Source organism: Syngnathus floridae, chromosome 10, assembly GCF_059516105.1.
Source record: "Syngnathus floridae isolate MCC-2025c chromosome 10, RoL_Sflo_1.0, whole genome shotgun sequence".
NCBI classification, from domain to species: Eukaryota; Metazoa; Chordata; class Actinopteri; order Syngnathiformes; family Syngnathidae; genus Syngnathus; species Syngnathus floridae.
In genome coordinates, this window is record NC_142422.1 from 9,907,592 (window position 1) to 9,927,350 (window position 19,759).

Here is a 19,759-nt window from a genome sequence, read left to right on the forward strand (position 1 = left end):
TCTTGTTATGCCCAGCACTTTGGGATGGAGGGGGGGGGGGGGGGGGGGGGGTCTTCTGCATGGACTGTTCTTCCTCGCCCTCTTCCCTCGAAGCGCACTGACTTGCAAGTGCTCCTTCAAGCCGTTTTCCTCATCTTCATTACTTTGACATCTTTGGTTCACACTTTTTGGGCTACGTTCAGGTACTTTTTGCTCTTTACAAGTAGTTGTTTTCCTAAGCAGCTGAAACTTCGATCATTTCAAGCGATTTAATATAGGGACGCATGCTTATAGGCGTGTAAAGTTATTGACAAGAGCGACAAGTTGTTACCAGAGTTGTCCAAAGTTTACGATTTTCAAAAAAGGTCCCACGATGCTCCCTTGACAGTGACCAAACCGCGTTCGCCCCAGCAAAAAAAAAAAAAAAAAGAGTAAGTTGGATGCAAATAGTTTCGAAGACAGCGCGCACGCTCCTCCTTCTCCTCTCCAAGTGTTCTGCTCTCCTTTTTCGCTTCTTAAAAAATAAAAGTCGTCTCTTGATTTGCCGGGCCTCTCCTTTTTTTTTCTCGTCGATGACTTCCGCGTCAAGGCCCGTTCACAAGTTCTCTTGGAGCGGCCCACCGGTGTTGCGGAGGGTCGCGCGGGCGGGCTCCGTTTGAGTGGGGACTAGCGGCGAGTGTGAATGTTTAACCCCCACCAAGGCAGCAGGCTCAGCCCATTGCTTCACGCCGCCGCTAGGATGTACCACCACGTTGCTGTTGAATGGACCGTCCTCACCCTCCCGTGTCAACACCCACATTTTATTTGAACTCCCATCCCACATTCTACCAGTCCGCCTTTCAAGCTGTCATACGAATTTGAGATTCTTTAATTTATTTATGTTAATTTTTTTCTATAATGAGATCATTTGTGTCATCACATGTTCATAAGACTACAAGTGCGCAACAACGTACGCTTTTACGCTGAGATTTGTGCAATTGCCATGTTAATTGAATCATATCATTTTACATTTATTATGCGTGGTTTTCGATTTATTGCAAAAGGATACTGATTAATCACAGAAAGTGTGAATTTGAAATATGAAGTGCAAATGTATGATATAGCGTTGGAGCCAAAATGCGTGACATTAATAAGAAATCAATGTAATGTTTTAATTTATTTACCGCGGGGGAAAGGCCCCAAAGTAATTTAATATGCAAAATCATCAGACGTGGTATACTGCATTCAACTCGTACAACGTGAACGTTTTCATTGAGAGGGGCGAGCTGCACACACTCACGCACAGACGCACACACCTTGTTTGTTTGACTGCATGCCCCTGTCCCCACCTCATACGAGACAAATCTGCTGGCAACAAGGTCGTCCGGAGCAAACTTTTCTTTCACCACTCATTCGATCATCCCTGTAGAAGTTATGTCCAAAAGCCCGTTATTATCTGGTATTAATAGATGCAGCCCCGGGAAGACAAAATCAGCTATTGATAATTGCAAAGAGTCCACGGCGGCCACTGTATCGATCGGCTTGTCCTCCTCTCCCCTGCTACCGAGAGATAAGGAGACACACTCTTTAGAGCAATATAATTTCTTTTGACCTATCTGCTTGCTACAGACTTATGATGAATAGCCGGAGTGGCTGAAGTCCTTTATCACCAAAGTTACCCCCTTGATATATTATTGATTCTTTATAACTAGCTCGGCACACAAAAATCAAACTGTCCACTTGGCCATCATCATCATCAATATCATCACAAAGGCGGGAGGAATGAAGATCCTTTTCTCTCTTTTCCCTTCCTTGCGCCTTTTACAATCTTTTCCGTGGGCCTAATCGTGAGTCTACTGATGATGAAAGGAGAGGGGATACGTGTACGTTGCCATTCAAGACGAGGTGCCATTTAATCTCAGGGTGGGCCACACGCACGCGCACCAGCACTGAAGGAGCGGGAGAGGAGGGTGCATGGGGAAGATGCGCTGTCGGGGAATGGGATGGGCATGATTTTGAAAAGAAAATGTCAATACAATTTCCCAAGTAATCAGTGTGTATTACTCTTATTTTACTTTGCATAATTACACCTATGAAAGAAAAAGGTGGAAACCTGTTAATTCGATATATGCATTCCATATATTCCAAACCTTGAAGCAGACTGCAGCATATCGGAGCCCCATCACGGAGAAGGCACTCTGGTGCGGTGGGGGTTGGAAAGTAGGATGGAATCGAAAGGGAGAGAGAGAGAAAGCAGAGGAAAACGTGTAATCACCCAAACAAACATTTTACCCATTTTCATCCCCTTTGGAAGCATAGAGTCAGGTAAAACGATCTGCTTTGCTTGTGCTCTCTGTTCACCTCAAGATGCACCGACTCATTTCTATCGAGTGAGCAGCCTCTTCTCTCTTTGGCGCAGCAGTTTGCGGCAACTTCTCTTGCTTCTGCTGAGGATATAGACCGAGGTGGGAGGCCAGGACAGTGACGAAGACACCAAAGGTAAATGATAGTGTGTTTATTTATTTATTTATTTATTTATTTATTTATTTATTTATTTATTTATTTATTTAAATTTGTTTATATCATTGTCAGAAATTGGTGAGGCAGTGAACAGCAAGCATATGAGACGTATTTGCGCAACTAGTGCCATGACACGTGCACACACGCGCACACGCACGCACGTACACACGCTCAAACACCCACACCCACACACCTCTGTTGCAGCATATGGCAGCTCCAGACAGTGCTGAGTCAACTTGGACCAATCAGAGAGCAGAGTCTGCTTTGTCATCAATACAACAAAGCTCCTGATAGTTTCACCGGATATTCTTTAAAAGCTGTGTTTGGAAAAATACCTTAATACTTCTTCATTACTTTACCCACTCATTTGTAGATCATTAAAAACTTTGGAAATATTTTACTTGAACTGATGAGACAACGTGCATTCTGTAATCACAAGTGTAGGTCTGATTGATGTACATCAATCCGGTAAAGGAGAGTTTGCAATTAAAATGTTTTTGTCATATTTGTTTAAACCATTATGATTTGCCAGCAGAACAAGAGAAATGATTATGAAAAGAATCAGGTATTACTTATGGGCTCCAGCTTGTGCCTCTTATTTGATGATATACAAGAAACCACCCCACCAGGGAGAAAACAACCAAGAGGCCTGACTTATGAAGTGTCATTTATTATGCACTCGTGGTCACACCCGCGTGGCCTCAGACTGACCTTGCTACCCCAGAAAAGTACCTTATTTGTCCTAAAGTGCTGGTGTGGGATGAACATGGTATTTTCTCAGCAAATCCATGCATAAAAATCAGGGCAGTTGCAGGTGCAGTACGCCCTACCACATCATGCTTGACATTGCGGAAACAGAAGTAGACTCACTGTGATCATGGCACAGCATTGACAGGTTAACTGCAAGATCTCGCCTTGAAGATGATGTAGTCACCCATTCATGTGACATGGGGAGTTTGAGACCGGCTTAGACCCCTGATCGTGCGTTCAAGTGTAAGTCCCCCCCTCATCCCTCAGTAGTGACGGTGGTGCTATTTAAATATTTTTAAGCGGTTCATGATTATAATTTGTTCATTGGAATGATTTCTACAATAATTTAGAGGAACAGCTGCTTACATGTACTATATATATGTGTGTATATACGTATATATATATATATATATATATATATATATATACACTCACACACACACACACACACACACACACACACACACACTCACGCACACACACACACGCACACACACACACAGGTCATTTAATTCTTGCTTTGTCATAATATCTTTAGTGTGCATCTGACACGAGACTGTCAGCCACTCAAACAGCTGATTGCAGCTTTTTTGTCATTGGGCAACTCCATAAATTCTGCCTCGCAAATTCAAATTCCGTATCCCCCTATTAATGTTCCTGTGTAGCTAAATTATGTTATCGCGTGATTTTTACATTTCAAGTAATTCAAGGAAGTATCTATGAAATGCATTTAAAATTAAATTAATTTCAAATTTAATGCAAATTAAAATTACAATAAATGGCTGTGCGACCAGTCCAAGATCTACCTCTCCAAAAGTACAAAGAGAAGTGCAGAAAATGGGAAGTTGGAAGATAACATTAATACATTTCAGATTTATGGCCATGCTGTGGTAAGAGAAATTGGAAGTAAAACAACCATATTAGGCAGTAAGAAAGTTTTCTGCTTCTCTAATGTTCGGCCCTCTCTAGCCTTCCTTAGTGGTTGATGTCTTACCAAAACCAAAACAAAACCAAACATAGAGTCCTTCAAAATTACTGTATTACAAAAATATCATAGAGTTCTTGTCTTTATAAAAATTTATGTGGGCTGATTGGTTTATGATATATAAATAGGAATTGAAAACACTGACACCAGTACTTACATATTGCTTATAGTGAACATGATGAATTAGTACTACATTAGCAGTTGTATCAATTGCCTGTGAGAATGCCCTGAAGGTTGTGATGTTTAAAGATGCAAAAGATGTGTCAAAGATCAGGAGGTGTAATATCATCTGCTCGTGTCTCCTCTGTGAACAGTGGGTTTCGGACACATTTATTATTTCAGTGGAAATAAAATGTGACGGATCGCTCCCACCTTGAGATGAGCAAAATTTGATCTGACTGGTCCAATCTGAACTAATTGAAATGAATTGAATCAACCTATTTCTTCTCCTACTGTAATTAAATTAGAAGCTGGAGCGTAATTGGACATCGAGTTGGCACTTGAGAGGTGATGACAAAATCCTCATTGTTGCCACCAAAGGCCCAAGTGTCAAATTTAGTGTGAAATGCAATGCACCAAATGCTGCATGACACACTGACAAGCCTGCTACTTAGCAATAAGGTGATCATCCGGCCCGTCTCAAATTCTGTAATGATCTCTAAATAAGCTGTCAGCACTAGGAACTGAGTTCAAATCATTCATGGAGTGCAGACTCAGCGCCACATTCAATTTTTGTGTACTTGCACATTTTGAAAACACAAAAAAAACAAACTAATACTAATAAATCTCCTTGAGCAGTCTAAGGTAAAAAAAAAGGCAAAACTGGATTTTGACAAAAAAATTGAGAAGAAACATATACAGTAATGACTAAGGGGCTGTCCCTGTATTTTTTTTTTTCACATTGTAACACTACAAAAATGAACAAGTTTTGTAATACTAATGAGAAGTTATAACAATTTGAAATTCAAATTAAATATTCTATATGAGATATATCTGCAACATGACCCACATGAGAAATCTATATTTACGTTTTTTACTACTCCAAGGCACCGGTCAGCTGCGGCATTTCCAAGAGCAATGTGAAGAAAAAGACTAAAGCCACACTGATGACACTTAATCTCATTGGAATACCTTGTCAGGTTTGACCTTGGAAAGATATTAGCCACTAGACAACTGATTGCATGTGTGTCCATAGTTGAGAGTGTAAGGGGAGCGTGCCTACCTGTTTTACCTGCAATTATGTGAGTGGATGAAAATATGTGTGCTTTGCAAAAACACAGACAGAAATTTAGATTCCCACTGTACCTAAACATATGCATATACGTGTCTAAATTCTTCCATGTGTGTTGTGCATGCTCCTGAAAGAAATTACAACAGTGGACTGCAGGCCTTCTGATATGTGTACCACACTGCCTGTTCAATAGAAGCCTTTGCATTTTTAAACAGCATCAGTTACTTTATACTGTCATTGTTTTTGGCATTGTTGCCTTTCTTAATCCCGGTAAGTGCATAGCTCAGTGACAGTGTTGAACTCTTTCTGTTTCTGTAAATGCGAGGATGCTGAGCACACATTATATAATATGTATGCTGAATCTCAGAAAGCTAAGATTCTTATAACAATTTAATCAGTTGCTACTGTTGAATAGACTGTTTATATGTACTGTTACTGTGTAGTATGGGTAATAAGGGTAGCGTTTTGTTAAGATGCATTTATGATGTGGGTTTGTGTGATGTTTGGGGTCACATTGATATTGAAAAACTTATTTTTTCAGTAATGCTTTTGAGTCCGATTCCATTTTACCATCTTGATCATAAGATACCTGTACAATCTGATTAGAGTTAGTATAAAAGCTGTATCGCATTATCGTTGGAACAAATCCTTTTGACATGCGCAGACTAATCAAATATACCGGAAATACAGTAGTAGTAGTAGTAAGTAAAAGAAGCCGTAGTGACTTCCGTGTCAATAAAACATCGCTCCATCTACTTTAAACTTTAGCGTTATTTTATGTATTTTCCTGTTTGCACTGTTATGTCAAGCTAACACTTGGTAACAGAGCTGCAATGTTTCAGACCAGACCAGTTCAATATTTTGTCCACCATTTCTTTTGCTTGCTCTTCTTCTCCTAGTTTGCGGGAATAAATGATACGAGCATACTGATGTCACAGACAGATGGTTTGTTCCAACTGCATAACTGTATTTCAAATTGCCACAGTGGTATCTCACTAGCAGCAAATGAACCAAGTGTTATTTTTTTACTTGTGTCATGCTCCAAATGTCTTTGTGACAATAAAAACTATTTGCAACCTTCTAGAAACCCTGACGAAAAAACATTCGGTACATTGCGCACTCACTCGCGGCTCATGATATACTTAACCCAACACAACTTCTCAACACAACTTAATTTAACAGAACACAAGATGAAACACCAAGAATAATACAATTATGAAAAAACCAACAAAATGTTTTTCGCCATTCCTACATAGGCTTTGTTGTTTGAAGTGAATGTACTACATAAGAGCAGGTATTTGCACTCCCCCATTCACTAGTCGATTACAAATATTATCATCTGTATGCATGATAACAATCAAATTTGGTATAAATATTACTGTTATTTTAATAACAATTACAGTAATGTTAACGAGTAAGAAATACTGTAGGGATGACTTCTCTTGCCACCAAACTGAAACACTTGTTTCATTGCTCATTTGTGTCATTGCTCCTGCAGTGCCTTACTTTGGTAACCCGAGAAAAAGTTACATCAACCTAATGCCTGATCAATGCGACACATGTGTTTTGCTACGTTAATACCTTATGTGGCTTCCAGTCTGTTGTGTGTTTTGGAGCACTGCCAAATAGTGACAGAAAAGGAGAGGTATTTTGAGGAGAGGTAATTGTGACACTGAAGCCTCTGATTTCCAGTATCGTTCACTTTGAGCGGCTCAACTCCCTTTTCACTTGCAGCAACATCCTGATTACAAATCATCTTATTGATTTGATGAGTGCAAGATGTTTGCTAATAACAGTTCTCATGCCATTTGTTAATCTTTGTTGTGATTGAAGAGGTAATCCCAGAACCCATTATTCCCAGTGACAAGAGCGGTATCGTTCGTTTACACAAGACCCGGTCCTCCTCATTGGCTGAGGCAGGGTTGGAAGGGGGCTCAAGCGGGAGGGAGCAAGACCAGCGATATCAATGATCTCCGAATGCAATCTACTGCACCCAAACATAACAAGCACAATTAAAAAAAAGCAACAAAAAACAAACAACAAAAGAGAATTACACCCCTTGCTAAAAATCAATTACTCTTTATAATCACCCAAAATGATTTTTCTTAAATATGATAATAAATCACAGGCTGAATCAATAGCTTGTGGGCCGACTGCTATGCCCTGATAACGTATCGATCAATATTTAGTATTTTAATTAACACCTCAGTAGAGTATTGAGCCTCTTAACAATGAGTGAAATATAATCCGTGATAAAAATGGACCAAAATAAAGGCAATGTGGTTCCGTTAGAATTCCACAGCTGTTCCTCATATCTGTCATTGATCAGTCAATATCTTAGGTGTGATTAAAGACCCTTTCAAAATGAAGCTCACTCAAGTGTGTGTGTGTGTGTGTGTATCTGTGTGTGTGTGTACGTGTGTTTGAGTGTGTGTAGCGGAGTTGACGTGCCATGCATGTGTGTGGTTCACATGGCAACACATTCATCGATCATGTGTGATAGGGATTTGCAATGCTTCAGAAGCAACTGCTATAAACGGCGTATACCTGGTAATGTAAAAGTCATCTGCCAGGTGGTTATAAATTAGAAGTTATAACAAAATAAGCACTATTATATATAAACCTGTATTAAATAAAGTAACCTCTACAATGTTTTCATGTTTGTTTGGCCGCTTATCTGGTTAATCTGATGTTTAAGTAGAGTATTCCTAATCCTCACTCTTGTGTTTAAAGGTTGCTCGCCTGCACTCTTTAGGGGGTTTGTGTCTGATTCCCCGAACTGCTCTGCACCATATTGTAAAGACCTACAATTAATTGGCCACTGTGTACCTCTGACAGAAACACTTAGGTAAATAGTTCCAGAGTGATGCTTTTAAGTCGATGCATTCTGAATATGCACGCGATGGCCCATCTGTAATCTTTTCTTAAGGTTTTAAACACGAGACTGCCAACTGTTTTCCAATTGGATTGACTCTTGCCCTTTGTAATTGGAATCCTTTTGGTTACGAATCAGATTAAAATATAAACATATTGAAACAGACAGGCAAAGTTTGGTTGATGGAGGATTTTTTTAATGTTTTAACATCTATCTATCTATCTATCTATCTATCTATCTATCTATCTATCTATCTATCTATCTATCTATCTATCTATCTATCTATCTATCTATCTATCTATCTATCTATCTATCTATCTATCTATCTATCTATCTATTCTGTCCATCTATCCTAGTTCTACTTGCTCAAAGGCGAGAACCTAATGGAACACACTGCCCGTGTTACGGCTGATTTTAAATGTCTCAAGGCAGTCTGGGTGTCTTCCTCAGGTCAACAGGATATTAGGGCAAAAGAAATGCCAACCCAGGTGCTGAGTTTCTTTTAATCTGATCCTTGACACAAGCACACTTGCACATATACACAGTCCACACTCATGCACACACGCACACACACACACACACACACACACACACACACACACACACACACGCACACACACACACACACACACACACACACACACACACACACACATGCGCGCATACACGCACACGCACACACACACAAATGCATGCTGGTTCCTGGTTGATTTTCCTTTTTTGTTTTTTGCATCATCAGTTTTTGTATTTTTCATATACTAGAGTGACACACACAGTATACATTATATGGGGCAGCATTTACTGAATCAACACAATTTCATCTTGATCTTAAACTCATTTGCATTACTCTAAGTAGCACAGTGTCTTTCCATGCAGAAGGTTGAATCACGCAAAGTCTTTAGCATGACCATCTACTTTGGAGGTACATCATTTAATCAGTGGTGTACCGGCTTTGGCTCTATTTTTGTGCTCAGTGCCAGTCTGTCATGGGGTAAATCTGGATAGGGGTGGACTAGACAAAGTTTTGGTATTTTTACAGACTCATTTAATCCCTTGGGTTACGAGGTGCCAAGAGGCCCGATGTGGGGCTTGCATGGGGTGTGTTGGCTGAGTGGGTCAGCTGTTGCTGGCATTACTGTAATTGAATTAGTGTGTGTGAGGTTGGGCACGCAATAGGTGAAGTCCTCAGCAAGAATACAGTCGACAAGAAACTTCGGGGAAGAAGGTTTGTAACATTTGTGAAAACCAGTCACATAGAATTACTCAAAGGAGTAAAATTATATAAATTCTATAGAAAGGCAAGAGTTAAGATTGTGATATCGGTTTGGGTACTTATAGGTTTTCTTCAGCCCTCCTATGTAAGTCCATTTATGCATATATATTTCTGTGTATCTGTGTATACATACATGTGTATGTATGTATGTAAGTATGTATGTATGTATGTGTATATATATATATATATATATATATATATATATATATATATATATATATATATATATATATATATATATATATATATATATATATATATAAAAAACTTTTTCCTCACCCCCCGTGGGTGGTGTCTTTTTCCCTTCAAGCTCGGGTCCTCTACCAGAGGCCTGGGAGCTTGAGGGTTCTACGCAGTATCTTTGCTGTTCCTAGTACTGCACTTTTCTGGACTGAGATGTCAGATGTTTTTCCTGGGATCTGTTTGAGCCACTCCTCCAGTTTGGGGGTTACTGCCCCTAGTGCTCCAATGACCACAGGTACCACTGAAGTCTTAACTCTCCAGGTCTTCTCCAGCTCTTCTCTGAGCCCTTGATATTTCTCAAGTTTCTCATGTTCCTTTTTCCTAATGTTACCATCATTTGGGATGGCTATGTCAACCACAACGGCTTTCCTCTGCTCTTTGTCCACTACCACAATGTCCGGTTGGTTCGCCATTACCATTCTGTCTGTCTGGATCTGGAAGTCCCAGAGGATCTTGGCTTGGTCATTCTCTACCACCTTTGGAGGTGTTTCCCACTTGGATCTTGGGACTTCCAGTCCATACTCTGCACAGATGTTCCTGTACACTATTCCAGCTACTTGGTTATGGCGCTCCATGTATGCAAATGGGCGAGATGTGAGAATATATATATATATATATATATATATATATATATATATATATATATATATATATGATTTAAAAAAAAAAATCTTGTTAATTTGTAGAGGATGACTTTTGACTTTTTGTCGGAGCCTGGAATTTTTTTTTGGGTTGCTTAAATTTACTATATGGAGAATTGTAGCTCTCTCTGCGCTCCACTTATCAAGCCCTGTGAGCCCGTATTGATTTTTTTTATTATTATTTTCTTCTCAGGATAAGAAGACAGAGAGTTAGGGAGCTTTGGTGAATGGAGAACTTCCCCCCAGATCGCTCCTATTCTCTAGCTTATTGCATCCTGTCGTTTGCAGTTTCAGATGATGTCCAGTACACCGCAGCTGCTGCAGCCAATAAACAAGGTGACTAACAATGGAAGAGAGGCATGGCTGAAGAGGAGGAGACAGGAAAACCACCATAGCACACACAAAACTAAAGGAGAGAGGTATTACAAGTTACTTTTGTTATGCAGTAGCAGGAGTACAAAGAAATACATTTAATTGCGTAACCACTGTTTCAGTCGTTTTAGTTTATAATGGTTACTTGATTGACAGATTCATGAATTTCCAAATTGCTCAAAGAATACCAGCCAGTTTTATATTTCAGTTTGTGGGAGAAAGACATGGTAACTAACCAATGAAATCAGACACTAAGATATATATATTTTTTCTAATAAGGCTTGCAATCTGGTTTGCTTTGAGTTTGTGATTAATTAATCACATTCTCTGTGCCACCATATATTTTACAAGAGTTACCAATGGAATAAATGTAATCGCTCTTTCAAGATTGATGGTAAAAGTACAATTTCAACATTTTGGGATGTGCTTGTTGAGGACGAGTTCCCCTATTGTAAGTGTTACCCTCAGCCAAATTAATTATTAGCTTTACCCCCAGGAAACTCAATCAAAAATGTAATGAAATGGTACAATGGTTTTGTCTCATTGCTTTTTGATAATGTGTGTAAAGACAAATTGTTGTTGTATGTATTCCGTAACAGTTTTTTGTCATTCTTTTTTTGTGCAACAGAATTTCAGGTCATCGTTGTAGCTTGTGTTTTTGTATGTAGAAGAGGGAAGACAGATGAGAGACACTTTGAAAAAATATCTCTTCCATCGACAAATTGAAATGTAATAGCCAAGATGATACAAAACAACCTAATTTCGTGAGAGCAACTATTTCAGGGTGAGGCTGTTTTGATGCTCTTCTTCAATAGCTAGCTTCCTTTTGTTTTATATGGATTTTTCTCCGTCAGAAATGAAGCAAACATACAGGTACTCAAAATCACCTCACCCGAGGTATTTCTTTTTAATTCCCACTCTCACTCTCTCTCTTTAAAATAAAATTAAAGACAACAAAATTAAATAAATACATGCCCAATTTAAACTGTATCAATGCGGATGATTGTCATTTGCCATGAAGAAAGTAAATGAAAAGAGTTGGGAACACTACAAATTATACAACATACTTTCCTAATTCATTAAATTGCCTGCTAAATATTCACATCTGAATAAAATGAAAAGAGTTGGGAACACTACTAATTATACAACATACTTTCCTAATTCATTAAATTGCCTGCTAAATATTCACATCTGAATAAAATGTCATAAAATTGAACATAAGGTTACTTATTGTTTCGGTAAAGGAGATATGTATTGTGTTCAAAAGTCAAATCAGTTTACAGGTGTCTCACTGAAATAACATTTCTGAGGCATATTTTTGCCTAAACCTTCTGGAAGCCACGTCACTCAAAATGTCTTCTTGTAGTGCTTCATATTATCGAATGGATTTCCACATTACTTCAACTTAAAAAGTATGGACGTCATAAGTGTTAACTTTTGCCCAATCGGCATCCATTGCAGCCTGGTCATCTTGAAAGGAGCATTTCCTCCAAGGTTTCTTATTTTTACCCAGATTTTTTTTCCCTTGCCCTCCTGGGGGTTAAGATAAAGCAAAAGTGTAACATGTTTTTAATTATTATTCTAACAGGTTTTACAAATCACATACAACAGTCATTGTCAATGTTCTTTATTCATAGTTGATTGATATCCTTGAGATGCTGCATAACCCGAATGGTTTGTAATGTTGCCAACAACTTCTTAAAGTCTTTTGCCACTTAGGGCATGAATGAGATACTTTATGTATATCAAGTTTACTTTATGAATAAAACGAGAAGAGCTATTGCTCTGTAATGTAGAAAACCGCAGATATGTAGTCGTGTGGCTGGGTTCACACTTTCACTTCCTACTGTCTGGGATTTGGAATCTGCTTGACCATGTGACCTCATCTTTTCAGCTCTGCACATTTACAAGGAAACCCATGCACACACACTTTGAGCTAAAACAAACTTATTTTTGCCATACAAGGTTAGTATTGTTGTCAATATGTATTATAATTTTTTTTATGGTCCTTACATTGCAGCAGTTAAATAAAGTTTAATTTTGTATTGAAATATTTATTATAAACGTGGTAAATATCAAAGTAGAGCACTTAGTAACAAAATTTTGCTGGTTCATCCTCTGTTTTTCTTTCTGGACCTGGGCACCTTTTCGTCCTTGTTCGTCTATCCTTCTTCATAAATAATTGTGGTAAAATAATTGTGGTACGATGGCTGCCAAAGACCTTTACAAAGCCTCACATTCACTTATTTATCAATTCCTTCATGCTGCCTAATCATAGTTGGGGGACGCAGGGGTGACGTTTCTCTAAGGCCGGGGTTGTCGACTGGATTGCGGCTGTCGCATATCGTCAACAGGGGAAGCCCAGTGGCCCAACAACACACACATCACTGCGAGACGAGTCATGCTGCATTCCTGGTTCATTTGGCACTCTTTTTCCTCTTGCTTCTTACACTCGAATCAGTAACTCTTGTTACTTCCTCCTCCAGACTGCTTCTTCACGCTCATGCACACTCTGCATAGACACGTCACATAAGCTGTCACAATACCCACAAAAACACCAAAACGTTGTATGTTTAAAATGACTTACTTGAACCATGTTCACACTGCATTGTAGCTAAGGGTAGAATCAAATCCAAGTGAGTTATTGAGGTGTCATACAGAATATCATTTGGTGGCCATCAGCAGCATTCTAAAGCTGAGGAGACATTCTCTCTGGGGCAGACGGCATTCATTTTTTTGCCATGCCTTGTTTAATGGAAACAGAAACCCCTAATCTGTGGCAGACTTCTGTGTTAGTGGGCCGAAATGGTCCGTTGAACGAACTGAGAGGTTGTACGGCACTTGGCCCGGATTGGGACGATTACACGGACGGATGAAAAAACACTTCCATTCGTCCTCCTTTGAACTTCCTCAGCCTGTTTTTTTGTCCACAAAATGGATGTCCATCCCCACCTAATTCCAGCTCCAATTCCCACCTCTTAAATTTTTGGTTAATTTTCATGAGAAGGATAACTGGGAAGCAATATCTAAAAAAGACATACAAAACTACAACTTACTGGCTCTAACAGCTCTTTGAAAAGGAAGTCAACACACTACAAATTGTCCAAATTATCAAGGAAATGAGATCAAATCTAAGAAAAGTGAATAGAGCATGTGGAAAGTGACTGGCAAGCTTGCCTCTCAGTGAAATGTGGGTTCCAAATCTCTGATCAGCCTTTTCTATTCGGCGTTTGCTTGTAGTTTTTTTCTGGGTACATTTAAAAAAAAAAAAACGTTAGGTTAATTAAAGGCTAATTTGTGTGAATGTGGGAGTTAATGTTTGTTTCGGCTCCAATTCCTCTGTGGATCTGTATACATTCACAAAATAGACTAGATTACAATAGAATAGAAAAAGCATCAATTGATGGATGCAAAAAAACGTTCAATGAAAAATCTATATGAAGCAAATCCACAGAGATAGAAGTGATTTGATGTACTCTAGGTCTAAAAATATGGACTGTCATGACTTGACTTGAGCGTACAGTATGTTGTATATGGGTGTGAATAAAATAAATGGTAAAATCCAAACGGCAGTCCAAGTGTAATAGAAAAAAAACTACAATGTTATGGAGTAGCTGTCAGGAAGCCATATTTTTTTTTAACCTTATTCAAAGCTCATGCTATAATCATTTTTACATGGTTGCCTGCAGGAAAAGGAGAGGAAATTGCCTTGGCTTAAGCTAGCGTTTAGTCATAAGGTTATGGTCAATTTGGTACACTACCAAAGCCATGCCCCTGAGTCATTTTACTGTATGTATGTTTTGTCAACCATTCCCAGAACAGCGGCTGAATCATTCCGTAAAATAAATAATCCCTGGCATAGGTTTAAAGAAAACAAGAGCCACAGGTTTGTGTTATTTGTGCTATTACAGAGACATTCTAAACCTTTAATGTGGTCTCAGTTATCAAGGACTTGTCATGTTCAATATTAGTTTTATCATCATTTTGTTAGAGTTTCTGTTGTAAAGTTTTATTGAGCGAAAGAAACATGTTGAAGACGTGTTTACTTCACGCTGCACTCAATAAGTGCAGTATCCAACATGAAGACATAAAAGCCCTTAGCAGCGTTATTGATGCTGTATGGCTCACATTATGATGTATTTGTTGGAGGAAGCGCGCCACAAGAGCCCTCAGAGATCAGTATGGCTGTTAATAAAGTGCAGGTACTTTCCACTCGACAACAAACCATCTTTGTTTAGCTACCGGGTTTAAGACTCTTGCGCACAAACGTGCTTTCACATCCTCTGGGAGAATTACATTTTGCTGTTGGGTTTATACAATATACCAAAATAAGTAATTGAAAAAAAAATTCTGTTCCCCGCAAGAGCCGAGGATCACTGGTTTTGGACATAGATGAGACCACTCAGACTATGACAACAAAAATAGCACTTTCTAAAATCGACCACTATTATTGTGAGGAAAAACGCCCACACGCCATTTAAAGCAGTACTAATGTGTGTGATATGGAACCGGAGACAAAATCCTCAACATGAAGTTTGTTTAAAGAGTGCATGTGTTTGCGGGAATGTGTGTGCGTATGTGTGTGTGTGACAGCAATCTTTATTTTCGGACTGAGGTTACAAAATACTTCCCATCTAATCTAGCTGTCTTCTTTCAGGAGTTTAGCAATTTCTCCTTAGCTTGTTTTCCTCTAAAATGATAAACATCTCTTCCCACTTGTTGTATTTTCAGTTCCCACAATTACTGTTTTCCCCCTTTGCCATTATAAGACAATTATATGACTGGTATTCATTCTCACCACTTCCAGTTGACGTCAAATCTGACTAGATCTCATAAAGTTGTATTCCCATAATGCACATCAGGCCTATATGCGTTCTCTTGTTTGAATCTATCCCCTCAGTGGAGGAGAACAGAGGTGACTTGTCATTCAGTTGACCCTTAAAGTGGCCGGATGAAGGCCAGAGAAGAAGGGGGTGGGGGGGAGTAGGGGGTTGTTGAAGGGTGGAAGGAGGACTTGGGCCAAGGTCAAGAAAGCTAATTTGTTTCCTGCTGAGGCGGACCACACACTGGCTGCACAAGAGAAGCTTTGATGTTGTTAAGGGGGCATAACCTGAAGCTGAGTTCATCAGCCACTGGGTTCAATACATCATACAAGAAGAAAACTGTGTTTATTATTGTAGCATTTGTTCTTTTAGTTGAGAATAAAAAGAATTGCACAATGTTTATGCATGTCTCAATAAGCCACATTCCCAGTAAACATGTCCCAGTGGGCCCATACAGTAAAATAGAACATCTAAGGGTGAACAATGTGTTCTGGGACACCAGTGGACATATCAAAATTAAAATAATAATAACAATAAAATTCACACTGATTAACAATGGAAATTGAATCAAACCACCAAAAGACCAGTTTATGTAAGAGACTTTATTTTCATATCATCTTACCAAGCCTGTCTCTTTGTATGTATAGTATTATACAGTGTTTTATTATAACATTCCATGGTGCACAAGTAGTAACATGCTCCCAGCAGGACAGAGATTGTCCTTTCAGTTTTACAATAATTTTACTTTCTCACTCTTGTCTGAATGCTGCGGATTGCAGAAAATGCTGCTTGCCACAATTTCTTAATTGTAAACAAATATGGCAGTAAAATGGGATCATGATAATTGTGATAAGTTTTCCACTGATGTTGCAAAGACAACCACCTGCGATCTATCAAATGCTCAGTGGATTATATGACATGAAACCGTTTTGGAGAGCAGCTTGGTGCTTTTAACAGTCACAATCAAAGAGGAAATGAATGTATTTGCCACCTCAAGGGAACACATGGCAGGTTTGTGTATCCTGTAAAGCAGTGGTTAATCACTGTCTGCATAAATTTTGTAGCCTTGAGTGGGGAAAAGCCATCAGCCAGAGAGGAAAATGTTTATGCTACCGAGCTCTTGTACTTAAAAAAAAAATGCCACAACCAGTAACTCACAGCATGGACTGTGCAGCACAATACATACGATCTACAACATGGCTTTGAAAATGCCAAGGTTCTGAAGGTGAACACTGTATCAATATGAATTGACTAAAAGTGACACAATTATATATTTTTCTGTTTTTAATTATCACCTGTAAGTTGTTTTCCATTAGCACTGTTAAAATCTCTCAAATTTTGCTAATTAAGTGCAAATAGATTAGACAGCTTCTTAGAACAAAGGTCGACCTTCAGTTTGTTTGTTTGTTTGTACAGCACCAGGAGAGAGAGAAAGAGACAAAGACACAGAGAGAGCGCGAGAGTGAGAGACAGAACTTCTTGTCCCATTACACTGTTGGCCCTATTTTCACGCCCAGCTCAAGACTAGTTTAAAGTGGGGTTTGACTGTGCGCATGGATAGTTTCTTTCATTTACATTTTTGCAGACATGCGTAGTTAAAAATGAACATTTGCATCATTGTGGGACTGAACACATCCAACCTGATGCCATGCTGATCTATGCGCCTCCCTTCATTCCCTCTAAGCGAGGTCTGCCAAATTCCCAAACACTTAACTAGACTTGCCTCAAATAAAAATGAAGATGTGCCATTTGTTTTTATGCCAAGTGCATATGAAAATAGGGCTGCCCCTGTTTGCTCTATGCAGATGCCTTTTCCTACCTTTAGTCTCATTCTCACTTGATGTTTCAGTGTCATCAATAGCTAATAGAAAGTTTTTTGGTTCTCACATACTCTGCTGCACAGGTGAGAGAAGCATTGCATGACTGAGGAGCAATTCATCTTTTTGCAGATGTAACAAATCACATGCAATGTCAGATTAGAGCTGAACTGCTGAAAGATAGGCATCAATCAGCGACCTTTCTAGAGAGGCTGCAAGGCATGCCATGGTTGTCAAGAAGGAGGAATAAGGTGACTCATCCCTCTCTAATCTCCCTTTCCTGACCAATTGATTGCACTTTCATATCCATTAGGCTACCTTTGGAACAGCTGTGATGAATGACCGATCGCAGTTATACTTCTTCAAGGCCAAAGTGCACAAAAATCAAATAGGTACACAATACAAAAAACTCAACACCTCGAAGTCTGAGTATTTTGACTATTCGGAGATCAAATTCAAATATTTCTTGCCTTGCAATTAATCACAAAATAGGATATATTGTCATGAAGTGAATGGAGCAGGGCGACCAAATGCAGCTCGGACCTGGGTTTATTGAAGAACGCAAAAGACAAACTATAGATGCTCGACTAGGGACATGAATAACTAACCAAAAAACTAGAACAGACTGGCGACTAGAAACAAGAAGACGAGAGACGAGAACAATCCGACAGGGAGTGACACGCAGACAGGACTTAAATACTTGACAGGTAACGAGAGGTAGGTGACGGCGATTACATAGATTGTGAGCACAGGAGGGGAGGAGCGAGCACACAGACACGCGAACCGAAACTATGACATTAAAACAAGGAAACAAACTGTGACAGATCTTGACATATATTAGTTACATAAGAAATTCATGTTAAATATGCTCAATATGCTGTAGTTTTTTTTTCATGGAAACAAGTGTTAACATGTTTTATGTACAATTGAATATGCATTTTACATGGTTATGAAGCCAAGTCAAGTCAAGTCAAGTCAAGTCAAGTCAAGTTTATTTGTATAGCCCTAAATCACAAACAGTCTCAAAGGGCTTCACATAGCCAAAATTGACAATTATTCTCAAAGCATCCCCTGATCTTAAGATCCCAAGATGAATTAAATGTATTCTTTTGATTAACTTTTTATCAAACCTGCTCATTGAATTTTGCAAATAGTGGACATTTGCTCCTGACAAATTTTCAAATTACAACAAACGCTAACCCGAATCTCTTCTGTCCCTGTCGTACAAGAACATATTAAAGTACTACAGAAGGGCTATTCAATTAGTTGGGCAAATCTTCAAATCAAGAAATATAGCCGGGCCATACAGACAAGTAAATTGACGTTTTTAATGATCAATTATACATTTCAAAGTTGAAACGGTCATGTTTGTTCCTCCAGTATCTTGCCACTACTAGTCAAGCTTCATAACAACACTGTCAGCTGTCTGGGTAGGTTACGTGAATGTTACATTCACAATATGAAACTGTGTAGAAATTTTTGAAATCTTGCAGTCTGAGATATCCCCTCAAATTCAGGCCGGCTGGGCCACTCCAGGGTTGCATGTGTGGTGAGCGGGCTGATAATTGAACATGGCCTACCAATGTTTTAATGGATGTAAATTATCATCTATTATTATTATTATTATTTTCTTTATATTTTTATCTAATAATGATACTGATATTAAAATGAGAACTAGGTAACACTATTAATTCCCTTACATTTTCGTGTAAAAGCTAGCTTGCAGTAAAAATGGTACTGAAGTGACAGTTAAAAAAATAATACATACCATTAGCAGCTTTTTTTTCAAAGCAGTGAACCAAATTAAGAAAAGGTTATCAAGCAAGGGTTTATTTCATTTGAGAAGTCGTTTGATTAAACTTAAGGTATTAAGAAGCAATCCTGATTACCACATTTACATTTAATTTAGAGATGATAAAAGCTGTGATGGCATTAATTCAGATGTTGTAGCTGTAATAGGAGCCTTCTGGCGACCAAATACTGACTGCTTAACCTGGAATAGCATGAGCATTAGTCTATCCATGGAAAAATTCATCATGATTTATTTTGTCTTTCTATTTATTTATATTGTTGCACAAGTGGTGGGTATCATAAAAACAGCGGGATTAGCAAATATATAACAGTAATTTTATGACAAGTCAAGCACGGCACCCATTGCCCAGTGTGAGCGCAACCTAATTACAGTGCTACAACCTCTGGCTCGAGACAGCAATCAAAATAAATTGGAGAAATTCATATTCACGCCCATTTGTAAAAGCTTTTCTCTTTACT

At 38.8% G+C, this 19,759-nt stretch overlaps 1 long non-coding RNA gene across 3 annotated transcripts in view; it reads left to right on the forward strand.

The window, feature by feature from the left end:
- Nucleotides 1-61: 61 nt before the first annotated feature.
- The window catches only part of LOC148392306 (uncharacterized), a 31,277-nt gene continuing 11,579 nt past the window's right edge, over nucleotides 62-19,759 (forward strand). For 2 of the 3 annotated variants that reach the window (XR_015860973.1, XR_015860975.1), the window contains exons 1-3: nucleotides 62-182; nucleotides 2,326-2,457; nucleotides 10,765-10,895. This is a non-coding gene — a long non-coding RNA (uncharacterized LOC148392306). Of the gene's footprint in view, nucleotides 183-2,124; nucleotides 2,284-2,325; nucleotides 2,458-10,764; nucleotides 10,896-19,759 lie in introns of those variants that run through there. The other variant, XR_015860974.1, reaches the window with a different exon arrangement.